General features: G+C 38.5%; 1 protein-coding gene across 2 annotated transcripts in view; it reads left to right on the top strand.

The window, feature by feature from the left end:
• The window catches only part of PTCHD4 (patched domain containing 4), a 190,798-nt gene that overhangs the window by 55,829 nt on the left and 110,099 nt on the right, over nt 1–24,870 (top strand). The window lies entirely within an intron of this gene.

Below are 24,870 nucleotides of genomic sequence, written 5' to 3'. Positions count from 1 at the left end.
GTATAAGAAGAGGATAAACAAAAAGTCAGTTCCAATTTGACCACCGTGGTACAATAGAATTCCTACTTAAAACTAAATAATAATAATGATAATTATAACAATAATAAAGCTTTGATTATCAGTTTAAAAATGAGGCTAATGATTGAATAAAGTAATGAGGATAAAAAATAAGTCAAAGAATTGTTTTCTGAACATAATAGAATATCCTAAAGGTATTAGTCCAGAGTAACAGAGTAGACACTCAGTAAGAATTATCATGTTAGTTTTTAACCAGGGGTGTTAAGTGCAGTGTATTCAATGATGAACAGGAAACAGTCCATGGCTTCAAGAAATTGAAAGTCTTTCTTGCATTCTGTGTATCATCTTTAAATGCGTGTTCATCTTGTTAATAAAAAGAGTTTTTCTATTTCCTGAAGGAATATATGAAATTTTTTTCCACCAGTGACAAGGATAGGTCTAGACTTGAACCATTTATACTTGTTATGTTTGGGAGCTCAGTGTTTGAACTTAATACAAGATTCTTATACATCATGCAACATGATTCATAAATGAAATATGAATCATTCAAGATGGACAAAGTAGACACCTTAGAGCTGAGAAAGCTTTTTCTAAAACTGGTGGCAATCTAATTAGGTAGTGGAAAGATTTATCAGGAAAATTCTATAAAGTATGCAATTACATATTTTATATAAATAAGGAGAAAAATTGTCCTTAGTGGTGCTGAGTTGTATCCTACACTCAGAAACAAAATCAGTGATGTTTTCATTCCTTAAAGAAAGAATAAGAACACTGAAAGCCACAGTGAGGAAAATGTTCAAAACCTAAAACCCACACCTTTCACATTTTCTTCTCTCTCAGTCATCTTTATAACCACAAATCAGCCCTGGATTGGATTGCTACAGACTCCAGAAGCCCAGTGAATGGTTCCTCTTCAGTATTTCTGTAGTTCAAGTTCTTAAAATATTCTTAAAGGAAATTTTCTGCTATGTTCTGAAAACATGGCACCAGTAGACCCATAAACATATTATTGAAGATACTTACTCCCTCAAGGGACTGTTGGTTTTGTTATGTTTTGTTTTGCTTGTAAATGGATCCTAATATTAATAGTAAAGGTACCAAGATGGAGATCTAGTGAAATGAAAAGGACATGCCACAGAGCTCGGACATCTGGCTTTCCATCCCAGCTTTTTCACTAACCTTGTATGTTTTGTTGGGCAAGTTATGTATAATTCCTTTGTCCCCGTTCTTCATCTATGAAATGAAGGATTTGGACTCTTCCATCATAAATGTTGAAGATCCCATAATATTATTCATTTAATTTTTTCAATTGAAGTTAGAATTTTTTCATTCTTTTGTAAAAACCTTGAAGGTATGTATCATCCTCAGACTTCTTATCTCCATTCTGCTTTGTTGACTTGCGTGTGCACGTGTGTGTGTGTGTGTGTGTGTGTGTGTGTGAAAGAGAGAGAGAGAGAGAGAAAGAGATGGAAGGGGGACTTTAGGATAGAAAAATCACAGCCTTGCATGCAGAGCCTCAGATCTACAAAGCGCATCTTGGTGACAGTGGTGAGACGTATGTTATGTCAAGCATCCATAAGCTGAGTCTGGCAGATATGTACCTCCTGGTGGTACACACAGCATTGTTTAAAAGTAGTCCTTTGATGAATTAGTTTACATGGTGTCAAAACTGCACAATCCAGTGTTAGTTGAATATAAGGGAAAGAAGCCCAGCTCCCAGCTCTTTTTATAAGCCTCTATTTCTGTGTTCCTTCACAGATTTCTTTAAGGTTGTGAATATTTGCTCTTTAATGCTCCAGGATTCAAGCCATTCATCCTCATTAGAACTTATCCCTAAAGCTGAGTATGTCACTGAGGTGTTCTATACTTCAACCATTTTATTTTCGACTGCTTGTCTTCCTTTTATACTTCATCTTTGTGTTCTTTTTTCTGACTATTCATCCACTTAATGTCCCCAATGTCATTTCAGAAGCTTGTGTACAATACTTCTGTATCCTGTATTTTTTAAGCCTGTACCAATTTTCATATTTTGTCTTGGTGTCCATATTAGTAGGGTTTCCCAGGTGGTGGTAGTGATAAAGAACCTGCCTGCCAGTGCAGGAGACATAAGAGATGCAGGTTCCATCCCTGGGTGGGGAAGATCCCCTGGAGGAAGGCATGGCAACCCACTCCAGTATTCTTGCCCGGAGAATCCCATGGACAGAGGAGCCTGGGGGGCTACGGTCCATGGGGTCGCAAAGAGTCAGACACGGCTGAAGCAGCTTAGCACATGTGTGTGCCCTGTAAGTAAATGTACATTTGTGAAGTTGTACATGCAAGATTTAGGTATAGAAAGAAGTTAAAAATAAGCATGTGTATTCTTTCTAGAAAAGATTTCAGAGAGAGAAATACAGACTTAATTTCTTTAAAAATGCCTAAAATGACCCCTTTTAGCTCCAGCCTAATGTCCTTTCTCTGCACAAGCATAAACCAATGAGAATGCCACTAATTTAATTTATAGCTCATTGTCAGCTTTTTTTTCACCTCATTTGCTTTATGTGTATGGGTTTCCTCTTTCTGGAAGGAGAAATATGGGCTAATATCACACACAGACGCCAAGCTGGCTCCTGCTGTATCTCTTGCTGATCTTCTGTGGATAGCTGCCAGGGACATTAAGAGCCTTGGTTCACTATTATTTTTGCTGTCCATCCTGAGCTTGTTTTATATGCCAAGAGTCTTAACTTTAGTCAGTTTGATTCTGCTGGACATGTGCAGATGACTTGTGTTTTTTTTTGTTTTTTTTTTTTGTGGGGGGTCAGGTGAACCCAGGGTTTTCAGATAGAAGACTTTTTCATTCATTATCCAAAACTGAGCTCCATATTCATTTGAATTTATTCAAATATTTGTTGAGCACCTATCATGTCCTAGAGTAAAAGGTATTGAACAGATCTGATGAAGTTGTCACCCAAATGGATCCTACATTCTAAGCCTGCTAAGGCAAGATGTGGGGCAATAAACAAATAAATATAAACTGTTATATTATTGATAAGTAACATAAAGTATAGTCATAAAACAGGATAAGAGATAAAGAGCATAGATGGGCAGAGAAAAGCCTTTTTAAACAAGTAAAATTGAAACAGAAAGCTAAATAAAATGAAGTAAGAGCCATATACTGATAAAAGAGTGTCTCTAACAAAGAAAACTATCCATGCAAAGGATCTGAAATAGACCTTACCTAGTGAAGGTAAGGAAAAGCATGAAAGGGCATGTGGCTGGAGCAGAGTGGGCACCTGTCTTGAGTTTTATGCAAAGTAGCCTGGAGCCATGTCATATAGGGCACTGAGAACTTAAGATGTTAAGCTATCTGAAGCATTTTGAGAGGAGAGTGTGATCTGACTTACATTTTATGGAAATGAGTCTCAATGGAGCAAGAATGGTTATGGGTTATACCTCATACATAGGTAAGAGGTTATTGCGAAGTCTTCATGGGCTATAATGGTGGCTTGAAATAGCACGGGAGCAGTGACAGTAGTAAAAAGGGATTAGACTCAGGATAGATTCTGGAAAATAGAATTGACAGGATTTGCTGACAGACTGGATATGGTATGTCAGAGAAAGAGGAGTCACAGATGACCCCAAGCTTTGAGGACTGAATAATTAAGTGAAAGAAGTTGTCATTTACTATCATAGGAGGATCATGGGAGGAATACATTGTGGGGGAAAATATGAGTTTAGCTCTCTATCTGCTAAGTTAGATGCCTCTTAAGTATCCAAGTAGGAAAATGTGGGATTGGCTATATAAGACAGTATACAGTTCAGGTTCAGAAGTAAAATCTATTCAGCTGGAGCAGAAAATATAAACTTTGGATTCATCATAACATAGCTAATAACAAAAGCCATTGAATCTGATAAGATCAACTGGAAGGATAAATATTGATGAAAAATAGAAGAAGTCTAAGAATCAAGCCCGGGAGTCTTCCAATGCTTGTAGGTTGGGCAAATGAAGATAATTCAGAAAAGAACACTAAAAAGGATCGGACTCTCAAGTGAGATACAAAGAGAATCAAGAGAGAATAGACTCCTAGCAGCCAAGTCAAGAAGATATTTCATGAAGGAGCAAGAGATCAACTGTTCCAATAGCTGTTATGAAATTGTGTCTAGTGAGAACTGGTCATTTGATTTAGGAACTTGAAGGTCATTGGTGATTTGACAAGAGTTGCTTTAGAGGAGAGCTGAGGGTAATTTAAAGAGATTCAGCAAAGCTGGGAAGATAGAAAGTGAAGACAGTGAGTAAAGCTAATTCTTCCAAGGGATTTTGCCCTAAAGGGAAATAATGATTGTGTGCTTGTTGACCTGCAGTAGAAACAGCTTTATAGTAAAGCGGAGAGAAGAGATGGCAGAAGCAATGTCAGTGAGCAGAAGAGACAGGATGAGATTCAGAGCACAACTAGTCGTTGACTTTATATAAGAGCCTAGATGGCTCATCTACAGTTAAGAAAAGGGAAGGTAAAATATATGGACAGATCCAGACAGATTGGTACATGCGGGGGTGGAAATTCTCTTCTGTGGCTTCAACTTTGTCAGTAAAAGAGGAAGCAAGTCATCAGCTGAGAATAAATTTGGGGAAGAAGGCGTTAATGTGAGGAAAGTAAAGGCATTTTGAAGTGTCACTTCAGAAAACTGGAGAATGAATTAAAGAAGAAAATTTAGGGGAACAAACTAGGAAGCACAAGGGCCCCCTTGAAATTACTGTGCATGAATTAAAAAAAAAGAAATCAGTCAGAGAGGTTGCTGAGTCAGTACCCTCCTCCAACCATATATAGCTGCTTTGGGAGGAGTTGAGTAGGCATTGAGTTGAATTTAATCAGATAGAAACTCCCAGAAAAAAACAAAACAAAACAGAGAAAGTGTTTATAGTGTATGTAAAAGAATGACTATAATGACAGATTGTGAAAATTGTAATAGTTAGATCAACTAGACCATGTTGCAATAACAAAAAATGTGTTGAATCCACTTAGCTTAACAGAACAAAGATCAATTTCTTGCTCGTATCACAGTTTAGTGGGGGTCAGGAAGCTCTCTTTGGCAACTCTTTTCCAACAGAGATTCAGGGAAGTCAACATCTTGACTTCTCAGAGTTTGTGCTCCAGCGCAAGAGAGAATACACAAGAGGGAATAATTAGAGAAATCACACCCACTTAGAACTACCATGTCTGTGAAGTGATTTAATTACTTCTTATCACATTCTGTTGGTCCAGAACTAGACACATGGCCATAAGCTGACTGCGAGGGAGGAAAGAAAATGTAGGAGCGCAAATGGATTATTTTAAGAGCATCAAATGTCTCTTCCACATAAACCAAGCCAAACAATCAAGGTAATGAGGATTTACTCTGCCTCAGCATCATGGCAAAACACTGGTAGCATCAAATCAGTATGATTCTTTGTGGGGTCAGAGAACTACCTTAGGTTAGAGTCTGTTCTGCTTATCTATTGCTATGTAGTAAACACCACAAGGGGACTTCCCAGGTGATACTAGAGGTAAAGAACCTGCCTGCCAGTGCAGGAGACATAAGAGACACAGGTTCGATCCCTGGGTTGGAAAGATCCCCTAGAGGAGGACATGGCTACCCACTCCAGTATTCTTGCCTAGAGAATCCCCATGGACAGAGGAGCCTGGCAGGCTATAGCCCATAGGGTCACAAAGACTCAGACACGACTGAAGCAGCTTAGCATGAACGCACGTAAACACCACAAAACTGGGCAGTATAAAACAATAACCATTATGTTACGCTCATGGAGTCCGTGCGTCAGTAATTTGGAAATGGTGCAATGAGGTGAGCTCCTCCCCACCTCTAAACTGTCTAGAGCCTCAGCTGAAAGTGATTTGAATATCTGAGATCTGGAATAGCTGAGACTAGAACAACAGTTTTCAATACAGATTCTTTGCTCACAGGGCTGGTAACAAGTCTGGGATTTCTGAAGGAGACTCTCAGATGGGATGGTTGAACACAGCATCTAAATGGGACCTCTCCAGCAGGGTGATCCCAGGGTAGTCAGACTTCTTATATGGTAGTTCAGGGCTCCAAGGAAAAGAGTTGCATGAGAGCAAGACAGAAGTCCCAGGGCTGGCCTAGACATAGGAGTCACATAGCATCATATCAGTCCTATCCTACTGCCCAAGTATTGGTCCAGATCCCAGAGGAGGGCCCTGGACCTCCACTTATTGAGGCGGTGGCAGAGAATTGAGAGAGTGGCAGAGTTACATTGCAGAAGAGCGTGTGGCATGGGACCTACTGTTGTGGCCATCTTGGGGAAATGCAGTCGGCGCACAGTCATGATGTGAGTGAGAGACAGAGGTGGATTCTAGAGCTGCTTGCTACAAAGGTTTTGAGATGAGATTATTGCTAATGAAAATGGCTAGGATTTGATCATTTGGGATTGCAAGACAAATGTTAGATTAAAGACATTAGATGTTCAAAGGTCCAAATTTAACAGACTTGGGTATTCCAGGATCGCCAAGGCTCAACAAATGCGGCACCTGCTGCCCCTCTGACCTCAGGTCTAGCCTGTCTCTCTCTCCCCTCTCCCTGGAAGGCTCCTCCTTAGATGTTTCCTTACCTCCTGCAGGTCTTTACACAAATGTTGCCTTTCTAGTTGGGACATTCCTGGTCATGCTATTCAAAACCACAAGGGCCTCAACAGTACTTCCTATCCCCCTTTCTGCTTCAATTGTCTCCTCAAAGTTCATCATTATCTAACATTCAGTATATTTTATATTTTAATATGTTCTCCCTGCAATACAATGTAAGCTCCCAAAGGATGTAAATTTCCATTTGTTCCCTTCACTCCTGTTTTCCAAATACTTCAAATAGTGCTGGTCTTGGGTAGTTCAGTTCAGTTCAGTTCAGTCGCTCAGTCGTGGTCTTGGGTAGGCCCTCAGTAAATATATGGGGAACTAATGAATGGATGATCTCTTAGCGTTTCTCAAATGGGTTATGATCTATTGTGTGCATGCTCAGTCGCTCAGTCCTGTTGGGCTCTTTGTGACTCCATGGACTGTAGCCCGTTAAGCTCTCTGTACATGGAATTTTCCAGGCAAGAATATTTTCATGGGTTGCCATTTCCTCCTCCAGGGGCTCTTCCCAACCCAGGGATTGAACCCGCATCTCCTGCAGCTCCTGCATTGGCAGACAGATTCTTTACCACTGTGCCACCTGTGAAGTCCTATGATCTATTAGAGTCATTAAACTAATTTAACATATCATGATCCACATTTATATGTAACTTATGAGAAAAAAGAGAGTAGAAAGGGATGGGAAAGATCAAAAGATGTTGCACATCATAGTGTATTATTGCATCATATTTCTGCTATAATTTAATATACATGTGTACACTAGATATTATATAAAATGCTTTTCCTAATTTGGGTCAGAGTCAAAATTTTTAGAAAAAACACTGTCTAAATACTTCTTTGGACTAATGTCTTAAGCCTACATGGTGACAGGTAAGGATTTATTAATGAGGAGGCAATTGGGAAAACTCATCAAAAGCATAGGTAGCTTCTCTTCTTGATTCCTCTGGAGATAGGATCTGGATATAGGAAGCAGAGGTATTGCCAGGGATATAATGTGTTACTTCTTGGGCACTTTTATTTTCCTCAGTTTGAACCAGTACAATGTTTAACACATAATGAATACGCTAAGGTTTGATAGTTGGCTAAAGTTTTTTTTAACAATTGTATTACATTTTGAAGTGTTTCTCAATAAGCTGGTTTTGCCCCAGGACCTGATTTACTCAGGGTCATTAAGCCCATCAAGGGCTTTCCCACAATAACCCCATTGCTTGAAGCTTTCTCATTGGAGCTCTTTTTTAGCCATGTCTGTTGCAGCCATCCTGCTCTTGGTGATAAATAATTATCCCCTTGGGAAAAGGTTGGCCAATGATGTGAAACTATCTCTATGTTTAGAAGCTTGAGTCAAAAGACCTGAGGTCCAGTCAAGTGTCTCTCAGTTCAGGTGACTTCTGGAGCCGTGTTTTCTCTTTCATGAGATGAGGGAGTTGGACCCATTGGTGCTTGACATCTTTTCCACCTTTACTCTTTAATCAGCGAATCATTCATTTGACATTTAAGCTATATGTATTCTCATCTAGATTTTTGGCTTGTTGGGGGTTGAAAGTGGGTCTCTTTGGCATCTTTTCAAGTGTCTACTCAAAGTGCCCACAGAACGCCTTTTACAAATGCTAACTTTTGCAAGGGAAGGCTTAACTTTGGTTGTTTATCTTAATGTCTCTATTTTTTGTTATTTCCTTAGTTTTCATTTCTTTATATTGATCTCTGTTCTTTTTGTAGCTGTGAAATGAACCTCCTGGGACCAAAGTTTTTAATAAGTTAAAATGTTATCCAAATGCCTGGTATTTGTAGACATTTTGAAGGAGGTGGGAAGGGAGCAGATCTTGGCATAACAAGTAGGAAGCTGAATTTTATGCCAAGCATTTTAGATAGCATTGAATATGTACTTTGTATTGTGTAGCACTATCTAACATTGCTAATAATTATGTCCTTATTCCTTAAGATTCTTATGTTCTTTGGAATCTGCCTCCATCTATTGCACTTTTTACTGCTAATGAGCTTCTTCCAGTGGTAGATGGAGTTTAGGAATGAGGAAGAATACTGTTATGTAACAATTTTACCCAGAGTAAAGAGGATATAGGCCCATTTTGGTGATCATGTTTATCTCAAGGGTAGCTGATATGCTAGTTTAGATTTTTTAAATGGAAAAATTTGTAAATAAGCCTCATGCTTTCTAATATGTTGTGCCCTTATTTTTTTACTTCTTAAATCAGATAATGAATCAGGCTTGAATATTTAAGCAGACAGGGAAAAGAAAGAGCATCAATTTATCCAGGATATGGTAGAACTATTCCTCTGTCAACTCATACCACTTCTCTGAGAGTCTGGACATCTAAGCTTTTCTAAAATATACATCTATCACGAGCAACCCTAACCATTCTCATTGATTGGAGTTGACTGTTATATCAGAATGCTCGAAGAAAAAATATTTTCCTGATGCAGGAGAGCTGCAGTTGCCAACGAGATCGGGATTTTCTGCAGTGCTGCCTCAAGGTAAACACTGCAATTCAAACCCTTGAAATGTGAAGGGTAAAAACGCACTAAGCCCATGCCATTGCTTTTCTGAAGAAAAACAAAGTCTAATCCAGATAAAAATCATTTTACAAACTGGAGGCTTACTTCTGAGATTCAGTTCATTTTCAAGTCAGCATTTTTCATACTCCAATAATGAACAAAAAGGAAAATTAGCAGAGAAAAATGAGATAAATCTTGCATTGATGTGAAGATCCTAGAGGCTAGCCTTAGGTCTCTGAGAATTGAAGAATGCTTGTACACTGATTTTCACCTGCCTTTCTGGAACATGGTGATTTATGTATGCATCAAATATCTGTGTGTCATCATTGTTGGTTTCCTCTATAATAAAAAAGTCATGCCTTCATCCAGACCAAGGTAAAACTCTGTTATTCAAGCCTTGGCTTATGGATATCACTATGTGCACTTCAGTTCAGTTCAGTCACTCAGTCGTGTCCAACTCTTTGCGACCCCATGAATCGCAGCACACCAGGCCTCTCTGTCGATCCCCAACTCCTGGAGTTCACCCAAACTCATGTCCATCGAGTCGGTGATGCCATCCAGCCATCTCATCCGCTGTTGTCCCCTTCTCCTCCTGCCCGCAATCCCTCCCACCATCAGGGTCTTTTCCAATGAGTCAACTCTTCGCATGAGATGGCCAAAGTATTGGAGTTTCAGCTTCAGCAATGAACACCCAGGAGTGATCTCCTTTAAGATGGACTGATTGGATCTCCTTGCAGTCCAAGGGACTCTTGAGAGTCTTCTCCAACACCACAGTTCAAAAGCAACAATTCTTCTGCACTCAGCTTTCTTTATAATCCAACCTTCACATCCATATATGACCACTGGAAAAACCATAGCCTTGACTAGACGGACCTTTGTTGGCAAAGTAATGTCTCTGCTTTTTAATATGCTATCTAGGTTGGTCATAACTTTCCTTCCAAGGAGTAAGCATCTTTTAATTTCATGGCTGCAGTCACCATCTGCAGTGTTTTTGGAGCCCAAAAAAATAAAGTCTGACACTGTTTCCACTGTTTCCCCATCTATTTCCCATGAAGTGATGGGATCAGATGTCATGATCTTAGTTTTCTGAATGTTGAGCTTTAAGCCAACTTTTTCACTCTCCTCTTTCACATTCATCAAGACGCTCTTTAGTTCTTCTTCACTTTCTGCCATAAGGGTAGTGTCATCTGCATATCTGAGGTTATTGATATTTCTCCCAGCAATCTTGATTCCAGCTTGTGCTTCTTCCAGCCCAGCATTTCTCATGATGTACTCTGCATATAAGTTAAACAAGGAGGGTGACAATATACAGCCTTGCTGTACTCCTTTTCCTATGTGGAACCAGTCTGTTGTTCCATGTCCAGCTCTAACTGTTGCTTCCTGACCTGCATTCAGGTTTCTCAAGAGGCAGGTCAGGTGGTCTGATATTCCCATCTCTTTCAGAATTTTCCACAGTTTATTGTCATCCACATAGTCAAAGGCTTTGGCATAATCAATAAAGCAGAAATAGATGTTTTTCTGGAACTCTCTTGCTTTTTCAATGATCCAGCTGATGTTAGCAATTTGATCTCTGGTTCCTCTGCCTTTTCTAAAACCAGCTTGAACATCTGGAAGTTCACAGTTTACGTATTGCTGAAGCCTGGCTTGGAGAATTTTGAGCATTACTTTACTAGCGTGTGAGATGAGTGCAATTGTGCGGTAGTTTGAGCATTCTTTGGAATTGCCTTTCTTAGGGATTGGAATGAAAACCGACCTTTTCCAGTCCTGTGCCCACTGCTGAGTTTTCCAAATTTTCTGGCATGTTGAGTGCAGCACTTTCACAGCATCATCTTTCAGGATTTGAAACAGCTCAACTGAAATTCCATCACCTCCACTAGCTTTGTTCATAGTAATGCTTTCTAAGGCCCGTTTGACTTCACATTCCAGGATGTCTGTGCCCTTAGAGAAGTTCAAACTCTGAGTTTTTCTTTTTCTACTGCTTCTTCATGTTAACTTGGCCTAAAAGGAATAAGAATACATCCTGGCCAGTGATATTTCCAGTGATTATTCCCAATTTAAGTGGAACATCCTAAACTAAATATCACACTTAATAATATAAATCAGCAAATAATTAGTTAATAATATTTACTAATAGTGTTTGAGATGACATAATAAAAATCACAGAGTATAACCATGATGGTCAATGATATAAACCAAAAAATGAAGGAAAAAGATAATTTTATCAGACAGAACTGGACATAAGAGTAGGTTAAACTATATTTTAGCAAAAAATAAAAAAGGAGAAAAAGATTAGATGGCTCATTTCATTGAATTAAAACCAATCGAAATCACAAATACACACACACACTCAAGGAGAAACCAGTGAAAGGCTCCTACCTTGTGGATTTTGGGGTGAAACTGTGATGTGTATAGTAAGGACTCATAATAATTAACAGCAAATTGACAAATTCACTTTGTAATTCAATCACCTTCCTTTTCCTTTCCTCTGTCAAAGTCAAGGACCAGGGAAACTTTATATAGTTTACTGTGTTGGTACAATGTTTTGTAACTAAGAAGTGCTCAATAATTATTTACTGAAGGAATGACTTGTAATTTCACTAGCTCACAACAGAGATAAAGATGATTTTTTTAGAAATAGATGACAAGCTGTGTTTGAAATTGTGCATGTTCTTTGAAAAATTTTAGAACAATGGCTTTTAAACAAAGCCTGTGAAATGATTGTGTAATGAGGAGACCGGATTTCCAAACATGAGTGTATAGTCTAAATGTTTTCTCTTTTGTTGCTGCATCCTGTATATTCAAGGGGCTTCCCGTGGTGCAGTGGTAAAGAATCTGTAAAGAATCCTCTTTTCAGCGGAACCTCCCATTTCCTGCCTCCTAAAGTACCACTTGGGCTTCCCTGGTAGCTCAGCGGTAAAGAATCCACCTGCTAATGCAGGAGACACGGGTTCGAACCCTGGCTTGGCAAGATCACCTGGAGGAGAAAATAACAATGCACTCTAGCATTCTTGCCTGGGAAATCTCATGGAATGGACAGAGGATCCTGGCAGGATACAGTCCATGAGTCATAGGGTCAAACATGACTGAGGGACTGAGCAGGTGTGAACACTCCTTCAAAGTATCGCTCTGACCACGTGATCATCAAAATGGCTTCCTTCTGGGCCCAGAGGAAAGTGGGGCAGCTGTTTCCATTAAATGAGGAGGTAGAATCATGAGCCCTAGTCTCAAACCTGGTGTGGAGCCAAGATCAGAACTTTTATTATTTGAGTTTTCCTCTGTGGTTCCTTGACTCTATTTGCAGTTCTCAAACTCAGCTCCAGGGGCTCCCCAGAATGAGCTGAGGGTGTGGTGGGCCTGGGAAAGAAGCCAGCAGAACTCCTGGCTACTCCTGCCTGCTTCCAAACATGCACTTTACTCTGATATTTTTACATTTCAAATCCCCATAGAGACTTAGTTTGAGGAAAACTTCTTATGAATTAAAAAAAGAGTTTGACAACTGCCCATCCTCTACCTTCCCATAGTGCCCCCTTCATAATAAAATGGAAGGTAGAAACTAAATTTGAGATGAATTAAGTATATTTTATAGTCTGAGTGGCTGTATTTTGATCACTTGTTGTATCCACAGACAGCTTGTAGTCTTTTTGCTGAAGTATTTCTAGAGGTGGGATGTCTACTTAACACCTTACCTTTATCTCTTGCAGATGAGTCAAGCTATTTTTAAGATGCAGAAAATCCGAAAGGATGGAGGCAGTGAGATTGTATGGTTTCCAGAACAGAGTAGGACTGCCAAGAGACTCCAAAGGGTAGAATTAATTGTAATTTTACTGTATTCTGGGGTTAGAATGGCTGTCTTACGGGTCAGGAAAATGCATTATAAAAACACAGTGGCAAAACTAGATTCTCAGGGAAAGAATCCCATTAACTAAGTTGACAAGGGTAATATGTTAGCCAGAATCTCTGCTCTGATAACCTTTTCAAAAAGTGATTTACATTGGCAAGGCTTCGCTTTCTCAAAATGTATTAAAAAGACCAACTATTGCTCAGAAGGCTATGTGATGAGCATAAAGTAAAACTCTGATGTCTGATGAATTTTCTTGTTTCCCCCAAAGAACACTGACAAAATGCCTACCCATGCCTCCCAGATTCAATGTCATTCTCCCCTGAGAAGTTCTGTGTATACAAAACTCACATTGCTAGACCTTCCATTCTATGTTGGCCACCACCATTGATAAGCTTTCTCTCTAAGATGACTCGATATTGCTGACTATGATAATAAATGAAGTATGTAAATAGTGGTTCTGTTGGGAGTAGGAGACATTCTTTCTCCTTTGATTATTGACGAAATGAGTTTAATCCTCAGAGAAGGACCGTCTTTCTGTGATTTCCAAGTGTTCAAAGTTCCTCCTTTCTGTTCTCCCTGTGAACTTTCTTTTTGGTTTTGTTTTTTTTTTAATATTTGTATATTTTTTTATATTTTATTTTTAATATTTCTTTTCAGTTGTGCTATTTATTCCAGTCTGTTTATCCCTTTGCCCATTCTGTTCATTCTTTTTCACCTTATCCTGAAAGATGAGAACCATAAAGGAGTAGCAGGTTAGGTGAGTCCCGGTATTTCCCCAACCTCTCCAAACATGGTTACCAACACCCCATCTACTCACTCAGCTCAGCACTGCCGTGTGTCTGTAGGAGTCTGGCCAAGGGGGACTTGTCTGTCAAAGGAGGCCCATGGGCTTCATCTCTTTGCAGCTTCTAATTCCAATTTCCTTCACATTCTTTGCTCAGACCAAAACAAAACTGCTGCATGCCTGCATATACAAGGCTGCTTCTTGTCTCCTGATGTTCCTTTTCCTAGAGAGTCCCTTTCTTGGCTTTGTTCTGATTTTCATAGCTTAAGTATCTCTTGCTCTATGGGAATTTTTAATGATTTCCAAACCCCTAAATAACTGACTTCCTTTTTTGCCTATCCTTTTTTGCCTTTTTGCCTATCATCTGATTTCCAAACCCCCAAATAACTGATTTCCATTTTTGCCTGTCATCACGTTCATGTTAGGTTGCAAAGCTTTCATTAGAAAGAATCCATTTTCTACTTTTTATCCTTAGCAACTAATAGTGGGTCTAGCACCAGACAGAGGACTTCCCAGGTGGCACACAGGTAAAGAATCTGTCAGCCAGTGCAGGAGACACAAGAGATGCAGATTCAATCCCTGGGTCGGGAAGATCCCCTGGAGGAAGAAATGACAACCCATTCCAGTATTCTTGCCTGGAGAATCCCATGAACAAAGGAGCCTGGTGGGCTACAGTCCATGGGGGTCACAGAAAGTCGGATATGACTGAGCACAGCCCAGCAGCACACTACAGGAAGTATTTATAAGGTATTTTTGGACTGAGCTGCCATATTGGTCCACTATGCCTAACTGGTCTTCACCTTGGATTCCTCGAAAAGCGCTTGTGCCTGTAACTTTGTTTGCACTTATCATCATCATCAACGGATTTTCTTCTCTGCCTTTCTCTTCCCTGGTCTTTGTTCTGGAAGGCTGATTCCTATGAACTGTGTCACCTAAGCTCTGTTGTCCTCTGGCTTTGGCCAATAAGAGGCATCACCAGGAGACAGTAGGACAGAAGGAGAAAGAGGTCAAGGTCTTTCTTCCCTGCTCCCTCCCTCTCTGCATTGGCACTGTTTCTCTGGCAACAGCTGCCGTCTCTGACAGATAGCCATTCTTCTGTATCTGTAGCTCTTACTGGACCCTGGAAATACTATTTCCTTCCTTTATTCCTTTCGATTTAAAAGTGGTAACAGCTTCCTGACCTTGATAGTCTCTTGTTAGCTCAACATATACCTTGTTGTTTTTTTTTTTTCTTTGACCTTGCCCGTATCTCTGTAAGTAGTCTTTCAATTGAGGCCTTCTTATTTATACCATCAGAGGGATTTCTACATGTCCTGCCAAGCCTTTTAGTCTCTCACAAGATATATAGCATCTCAGCATCTTGTTGGATCTGATATCCTGCCCTCAAGTCCATCTGCCTGCCTTAATTCTCTGCTTAATTCTTGCCAAGCAACCTTCTTTAAGGGTACTGACTACTACTCTCTACCATCCTCACTCCTGGCCATCAGTGGACCTACGGAGCAGTCTGCCTTGTCTACTTGAATTTGCTTCCCAGTTGACATCTGGACATCTGCTGTCATGTTCTGCCTGCCATTTTGGACCTCTCAAATTCCCAATGTCCCTTGGATACTGGGCAGTGTATCTCCTTTTAAAGGTGAGTCTTGTGTGAGGATTCCTTTCTCCTACGTTTATAATTCCTATACTTTGCTCCCTCCAGTGAGCCGAAGTCTTGAGGGCATGTAAGCTTCCTATGGTTCATGGCTATTATGCTATGTCTCTTTTTAGAAAGATTCTGCAGAGAAAACTTAAACATGCATGCTTTTACCATCACCCTTGGTAAAATTTCAGGCTGTCATTGACAGAGGTTATGCCCTCCACAAAGGAAGAATGACAAATGATCTTGTTGGAGAATTCCATACCACCATAGTCATTTTTAGGTCATGGTGGCTATTTTCTTCCTTGTACCTAGTTTAAGCTAAAAGTAGTTTGATATAAAATTGTTGCCTTACAGTCAGATTTTCCAAAATATATATAAAAGGAGGCTGCGTGTCCTTGTTTTGTGCCATGGGACCTGTACTTTTGCAGCTGAAAATAGCATCGTTGCTCATTCTTGGCACATTTTACTGCAAGCTTCTACCTAATTTGCTGTCCACACTCACTCCAAAGTCCTTTTCAGCACTGCTGCTTTCCAAGTATTTCCTTCCCATTGCCTATCTGTGTCTCGCTTTCCACAAAGCTATTCATTTTCCAGTTTTGAGGTTGATACACATCCTTCTACCAACCTCTTTTCTCACTAGAAACTTTATTTTCTTATTCCTGGGTAGAAAGGTTTTTTTAAATTGCTTTTTTTCCATTATTACAAAAACAATGCATTTTTAGGAAAATACAGAAAGGCAAAGAAAGTCTAAAACTGTCATCCAGAGATAATTGTTGATAAAAATTTCATGTTTATCTTTTAACTATATCTGGACATAGATAAATATGTCAGTGTATAAAACGAAATGAGATGACTTTTTATATATACTATTATGCAGCCTATTTATCTTAACTCAGTGACCGAACAATTTCTATAAGTGCAAAAAGGTAAAAAGGAGTGGGTAGCCTTTCTCTTCTCCAGGGGATCTTTTAAACCCAGGTCTCCAGTGTTTTAGGTGGATTCTTTACCGACTGAGCCACAAGAGAAGCCCAAGAATACTGGAGTGGGTAGCCCAGAGATAGATAAATATGTCAACGTATAAAACAAAATGAGATGACTTTTATACATACTATTATGCAGCCTGCTTATCTTAATTCAATAACTGAACAATTTCCATATGTGCAAAAAGGTATGCAACCTGAATGTATACTATTTTCACTAGTAGTTGTATGTTAGCACATGTATGAATACTGCTCAGATTAAAACATGGAACATTACCGTCATTCCAGAAGCCTCCTTCTAATCAAGTCATCTGCTTTGCAATTCTGTAATCATTATCCTGACTTTTAAGATAATCAGTTCTTACCTTTTCTTTATAGTTTCACAACCTATGTTATAACATACGTACAAATATGTATTATTATCTCTTCTTGGTAAACTACTTTATCAATGTAAACTAAATGCTTTATCAATGTAAACTAACTTTCTATTCTCGAAAGACTTTTGCTTTAAAGTCTTTTCTTGTACTAATATAGGTTCATCAGAATATTTTATTTATACTTTGAAAATATGTATTTTTCCATTATTTAAGTATCAACCTTTTGTTTTCTTAGGTTTTCTGTGTGTGTCTTGTAAGTTGCATATCATTGGTTGTGGAGATTTTTCCTGTCTAATCATATTTGGCTTTCAGCTGAAGAACTTAGTCCCTTGAGTTCTTTTAATATAATTTTATGTATTTGGGAGTTTACATTTACCATTTTATTTTGTGCTTCCTATTTGTTTCATACTTCCCATGTAGATTCCTATCTGTTTGTCTGTCTCTCTCATATATGTGTATTTGTGTTTGTGTGTGTGCACACATGCACACGTGCGAGTGAAGATCCTTGAGCTTACAGTTAAAAAAGTACCAGTCTCTGACATGCTCTGGATTCACGTTTCATTAGACCAGATTGACAGAAAACACAATTCGTCTCTACTAGTCAAAACAGATCCAGTGACTTGATGATAGCAAACATATAAAGCATCTCATTTAAAGCCTGTGAAAACAGTTAACAGATACATACAACTCTTTATCAAAAGGTTCTGAACTTAAACTCCTCAGGGGACAGCTTGCTAATACCGATGTGTTTATACCATAGTTGTTGTTCAGTCGTTAAGTTGTGTGCGACTCTTTGTGACCCCATGGGCTGTAGCCCACCAGGCTCCTCTGTCCGTGGGGTTTCTCAGGCAAGAATACCGAAGTGGATTGCCATTTCCTTCTCCTATGTTTACACAGATGGGTGCAATAGACTACTATAGGGCAATAAAGAATGCTGGGGATTGGTGCATGAGAGAATATATAGGCAACCAAACTCTTTGAAATTTAATTTTTAAAAAATCCTCTATGTATATGAGATACTTCTGCAGGCAAGATTGTATGTTCAAGAAGTCAGGAAAACTGACAGTAGAGATTTAATAGTAACTAATGAAAAAGTTGGCTTAAAGCCCAACATTCAGAAAACTAAGATCATGACATCTGGTCCCATCACTTCATGGAAAATAGATGGGGAAACAGTGGAAACAGTGGCTGACTTTATTTTTGGGGCTCCAAAATCACTGCAGATGGTGATTGCAGCCATGAAATTAAAAGACGCTTACTCCTTGGAAGGAAAGTTATCACCAACCTAGACAGCATATTAAAAAGCAGAGACATTACTTTGCCAACGAAGGTCCGTCTAGTCAAGGCTATGGTTTTTCCAGTAGTCACATATGGATGTGAGAGCTGGACTGTGAAGAAAGCTGAGCGCCAGAGAATTGATGCTCTGGAACTGTGGTGTTGGAGAAGACTCTCGAGAGTCCCTTGGACTGCAAGGAGATCCAACCAGTCCATCTTAAAGGAAATCAGTCCTGAATATTCACTGATGCTGAAGCTAAAACTCCAATACTTTGGCCACCTGATGTGAAGAGCTGACTCAATTGAAAAGACCCTGATGCTGGGAAAGACTGAGGGCAAGAGGAGAAGGGGATGAAATGATGAGATGGTTGGATGGCATCACCGACTCAATGGACATGGGTTTGGATGAACTCCGGGAGTTGGTGATGGACAGGGAGGCCTGGCATGCTGCGGTTCATGGGGTTGCAAAGAGTCGGACATGACTGAGTGACTGAACTGAACTGAACTGAATATGTATTCAACACTTGGTATGTCTCAATAATAACATTTTACAGGTATTGATTTACCTAATCCTCACAATAATCCATTGTATCAATGTATGAATTTTGTTATAGATCAGAACAATGAGACAGAATTTTACTAATTGGCTGAAGGTCATATCAGATTGTATGTGTTAGAGCCAAGGTACAAACACAGGAGTTCTGGCTCTATCCACACTCTCTGCCGCTAAGCGTATGTTCTCTCCAAATCTTGATAAGTACCTAATTATTAGACAAATTAATATTCTAGAAACAAAATTAATACTGTCTGCCAGATTCTCTCAAAACTCAGATGTATTTTCCATCTGATAAAAAGAAAAAATTTACATAATATTAATATAATATGTTATATTAATATATTAATTATATACAAATACATGTAATTACTCAGTTAAGTATAGTTTGAAATTGTAGCATAATGTAGGTCTGCTTTGGTCTCCACTCAGAAACAATTTGGATATTGAAAAATCAAACAAGCCAAAAAAAGCAAACAAAATTTTAAAAGGAAAAAAGTCACCTCAATATAAGAGAATATCACCATAAGTTTTTCTCACCATTTAGACTCCTTGCTAAAAATTGGATGTTTGCTAAAATATTGCTAAAAATATCAGTGTGTTTGAATGAAAAATGTCATGTTGAAATGTTAAGCTTTCTATACCTGAAATGAATGGTAAAAATAAGGCAGAGTAATAAAAAGTTATCTGAATATGGATATCTAACATAAATAGTAATTGAATCAGCATTAATTTTATTTACTTAAAACTAGATTTTTCACCTTCCATTAAATAAAAGATTTCTTCTAAGACAAGAATGTTAAATGGGAATAGAGTGTATATATATATATACACATATATATATAATATATGTGTATATAGAAGATATATGTCTATAGAAGATATATGTCTATATCATAAATTTATCTTCCTCCCTTTTTTATACATTTCTAACTTCATAATACTAAAAATATTTTGACTAAGTAAATGGCTTTCAAACAACATCTCACTATATTGGCAAGTCCTTTGTTACTACAAATAATTTTATTGCTGCACAAAAATATTAGATCATTCTAGCTAGTTACTTAGCAGAATGCCATGTGTCCTCATGTCTGTCTTTGTACCATGCTATGCTCAGTCACTAAGCTGTGTCTGACTCTTTGTGACCCCGTGGACTGTAGCCTACCAGGCTCCTCTGTCCATGGGATTCTCCAGGCAAGAATACTAGAGTGGGTTGCCATTTTATCCTCCAGAGGATCTTCCTGACCCAGGTATTAACCTTGTGTTTCCTGCATTGGCAGGAGGATTCTTCACCACTGAGCCACTTGGGAAGCTCCTGTCTTTGTACCACTTGTAAATTTTTAGCATGACCTTCATTTTATGCTGTGTGGCTTTTTCCAGTATTTGCTTAAGGCATAGAGAACCAATCCTCTCACTATGATAATTTTTATTCAACTGTGTCAGCCTAAAGGAGCAGTAAGAATGGCAGCTATGTACAAGGAAAGCAGGAGTTGGTAAGAAGTTAGGGCCTGAGAATAATTCCTAGGAATCACATGAAGAGATATATTATGTTTTATGAATAAAAATCAGTTTTGAAAACTAAATGGAAATGTGTTAGAATGGCCACAATTTAAATTAGAAATTCCTGTATTATTCATTTCACTGCAGAGAACTGAATTAACCCTATAGTCACAGGGACAATTGTAACACAGTTGAAAACAGGAAAATTTGTCTTTAACCACAAACTTAAAGAAAATCTTAACTTATAAATTATTTAATTACTTTTCCTACCTTTGAAATTCCTCCAATCTATGTTATATCTCACATCTATTTTAATTTACATTGTAGATATGCTGGGTTCAGGGCAGGATTTCCCACACTGGGCCACAGTGGCATATTGATTATTTTGAATTGAAGTTGCTTAAGAAGCAGCTGATGAAGGAAACTCTGACCATTCTCTGTCTCCCTGAAAGAAGGAAATAAATCTCCCATATGAAAGATGCCCTAGCTGTATCTGGAATTAGAAGGACACGCTATTGCCAGAGATTGGGAATTTGGGGCTGAGATGCCTGTGTAAACAAATCTCATTCATTCTTTAATTTACTATCCCACCTAAAGGAAATCAGTCCTAAATATTCACTGGAAGGACTGATGCTGAAGCTGAAGCTCCCTACTTTGACCATCAGATGCGAAGAACTGACTCATTGGAAAAGACCCTGATGCTGGGAAAGGTTGAAGGCAGGAGGTGAAGGGGATGATGGAGGATGAGATGGTTGGATGGCATCACCGACTCAATGGACATGAGCTTGAGCAAGCTCCGGGAGCTGGTGATGGACAGGGAAGCCTGGCATGCTGCAGACCGTGGGGTTGCAAAGAGTCAGACACAACTGAACGACTGAACTGAAACTCTGTTTAGATTTTTCAACAATTAAGTACTTCAAACCTAAGTTTCTTTTTTTTTTTTGTCAATTTCTCACAAATTTATCTTTTTCTTTGTCTAAAAAGTACAATAGCTGCCTGCTTTGGCCATTTCTTAAGTCCTTATTTCTATGAGAGCTCCATGAGCACAAATTAAAATTTGTTTCCTTTTCTCCTGTTAACCAGTCTGTGTCAATTTTATTATTAGTCCAGCCACAGACTGAGGTAAAGGGAAAAGTTTGCCTTCCCTGATGGGTGAAATTGTGACACACTACATGTGCATTAAATTGTTAATTAAAACATACTCATAAGGTATTAATAGTTATTTTCCTTTCTGATGCATAATCATTCGCAAATATCTTCTGAAACTGTACCCATGTATGTTGTTCAGTCCAGGTCACGTCTGACTCTTTGTGACCCCATGGACTGCAACATGACAGGGCTCCCTATCCACCTCCCAAAGTTTGCCCAAGTTCATGTTCATTGAATCGGTAATGCCATCCAACCATCTCAGACTCTGTCGCCCTCTTCTCCTCTTGCCCTGTCTTCCCCAGAATCAGGGTCTTTTCCAATGAGTCAGCTCTTCTTATCAGAGGGCCAAATTATCATTGGAGCTTCAGCTTCGGCATCAGTCATTGCACAGAGTATTCAGGGTTGATTTCTTTTAAGACTGACTGGTTTGATCTTCCTTTCCAGGGGACTCTCAAGAGTCTTCTCCAGCACTACAGATCGAAAGCATCAATTCTTCGGCACTCTGCCTTCCTTATTGTCCAGCTCTCATATCTGTACATGACTACAGGAAAGACCATGGCCTTGACCATACGGACCTTTGTCAGCAAAGTGATGTCTTTGCTTTTTAACACACTGTTTATCATAGCTTTCCTTCCAAGAAAGAAGCAATTGTCTTCTGATTTCATGGCTACAGTCACCACCCGCAGTGATTTTTAGAGCCCAAGAAGAGGAATCTGTCACTGCTTCCACCTTTTCCCCTTCTGTTTGCCATGAAGTGATGGGCCCAAATGCCATGATCTTAGTTTTTTTTTTTTTTAAATACTGAGTTTTAAGCTGGCTTTTTCACTCTCCTTCTTCACCCTCATCAAGAGGCTCTTTAGTTCCTCTTTGCTTTCTGCCATTAAAGTGGTATCATTCACATACCTGAGGTTGTTCATGTTTCTTCTGGCAATCGTGATTCCAGCTTGTAACTCATCAAACCTGGCATTTCATATGATGTGCTCACCCATATATGTACCTTCGGTATTTTAAGTATCTATTGATTTGCACTGAAACTCTATATAAAAGAGTAGCTTTCTATTTAAAAGAATCATTTCTACCCTTTAATCATTGTTCTGAAGGTTTAATTTAATATATGGCAAAGCAGGGAATCCTTTTTGAAGGTTTTAGTGATTATGAAGTCAATTATAATTGTCAAGTTATATAGTTATGTAGAAATATTACTAGTGAAAAGATATTTATAATAAAAGACTTATTGACTATTAATGTTGCTATTCATAAACAGCCTCTCATTTCTATTTAAATGTACCATAATACAAGGTGAAGGAACTATGTCATTCTTTTTGTTTAAAAATTATATACGTGATATGGCCATGAAGTTACATAGGTACTGCGTTAAAAGGTCATTCTGTTTACTGACATGTTTGCTATTTACGATTTATAGAATTTTTGTAAATGCAAAATTAGAATTACTTTATTTTGTAGGTTCTAAGGTTATAATGACAGGTTAGCATAGATTACCATCATATTTAAAGTTTAAAGTTTTGAACTTCATAAGCTTTTGAACCTTTAGCATAGTTTGCTGAGTTTATTGGTAATTTACTATCTTCTTTATTTTTCCTTAATATGCTAAATTAACTTCAGGCATTTGTCAAAATTTTATTCAATTACACACAAAGACTGAGTGTTGCATATGGTTGCACTACAAAAGACTAAACCTGGAAATCTCAGTTATTTGCCCTTCAAATCTTGAAATAGCAAATGTGCTTTCCTAAATAGAAATATATATATATATATATTCAAAACTGTTTTAATGTCATGCTTTTAAATTGCTTTGAGAATGTCTGCCTGAACTGTAAGAAAGCTACATATACCACTGAAAACTAAATCTTCCTGTTCTGAGATTCAAAAACTTATTTTGAATCATGAATAAAGCCAACATTGGTATTATAAGGCATCATCAAAACTTTCTGTAGTCATATTCTTTTAACATGCTTAAATTCAAACCAAAAAAGCAAGCAAAAGTACTTTGCACACCAGTAGCCTCACAATTCTCTTTCTGTCCTCCATATTACCTCAAACACAGTTTTCTTGCCTTTGTCATTTATTCAACTTTTGACGTCTACTTTTTAATTTTAACTTTTAGAAATGTGTAATCTATCTAAGTATCTTCCAAAATGTATTTCTATATTTAATTTGATTTATTTTCTTAAATTTATTGCTTCCCTGGTGGCTCAGTGGTAAGGAATCTGCCTGTCAGTGAAGGTGGCATGGGTTCAATACCTGGGTCAGGAAGATCACCTGGAGAAGGAAATGGCAACTCATTCCAACATTCTTGTCTGGGAAATCCCATCTACAGAGGAGCCTGGTGGGCTATAGTCCAGGGATCCCAAAAGGGTCGGACACGGCTTAGCGACTAAACAAAAACAACAAATATTTAATTAATTTTTTAATTCAGTGCCATTCTGAAGACATTAGTGAAGTGAAAATCACTCAGTTGTGTTTAACTCTTTGTGACCCCATGGACTATACAGTCCATGGAATCCTCCAGGCCAGAATACTGGAGTGGGTAGCCTTTTCTTTCTCCAGGGGATCTTTCCAACCCAGGGGTTGAACCCAGGTCTCCTGCATTGCAGGCAGATTCTTTACCAACTGAGCTATCAGGGAAGCCCTTGAAAGCATTAAGGGCATGCTTATATATGTGCTTTGCCATATATATCATATATATTATTTTATTAGCCCTTTAAAATTTTTTTCAGAGTTATTTATCTTGATATACATTGCATGCATGCGGGCTAAGTTTCCTTATTTGTGTCTGACTCTTTGCGACCTTATGAAATGTAGCCTGCCAGGCTCCCGACTCAAGGATTGAACCTGGGTCTCCTGTATTACAGGCAGATTCTTTACCACTGAGCCACTGGGGAAGCCGTAATATGCATTAGATGCCCTCAAAAAGTGTAATTTGGTTTGCAATTTAGTTTATACTACACTTATGAGTTATTTTATTTCATTCAAAATTCGTATTGAACACCTATTGTCTTCCAGGCACTATGCTAGGTAGTGGGGGGGAAAGGTAAGTCAGTCTGATGTGGTTCCATCATTCATGGAGATTAATTTCTAATTTTTACACATTTAAAAATATAAGGACTCATTTAGGATATAATCAGAGAGGTAAATAGTATGAAAGGGCTGTAAAAAAAAGAGATCAGGTTGTGGTTGATTAGTTGAAGAAAATTCAAGGGAAAATACAACTTGATGTCAGCTTCATACATAGGCAATTCTTTTAATTAGAGATGTTGCTACAGACATTTTAATAGCATACCTCACTTCGAAACCACTGAAAGCAAACCTACAATCTACACTATAAACTGTGAAGAATATCTGCACTTTCGGAACAAGATGAGTGGAAACAGTGACAGACTTTATTTTTTTGGGCTCCAAAATCACTGCAGATGGTGAGTGCAGCCATGAAATTAAAAGACACTTGCTCCTTGGAAGATAAGTTATGACCAACCTAGACAGCATATTAAAAAGCAGAGATATTACTTTGCCAACAAAGATCTGTCTAGTCAAGGCTATGGTTTTTCCAGTAGTCATGTATGGATGTGAGAGTTGGACTATAAAGAAACCTGAGCGCTGAAGAATTGATGCTT

The sequence above is a fragment of the Cervus elaphus genome, chromosome 7 (assembly GCF_910594005.1).
Source record: "Cervus elaphus chromosome 7, mCerEla1.1, whole genome shotgun sequence".
Classification (NCBI taxonomy): Eukaryota; Metazoa; Chordata; class Mammalia; order Artiodactyla; family Cervidae; genus Cervus; species Cervus elaphus.
Note: the sequence above shows the minus strand (reverse complement) of the source record. Positions and strands in the feature narration are given on the sequence as shown.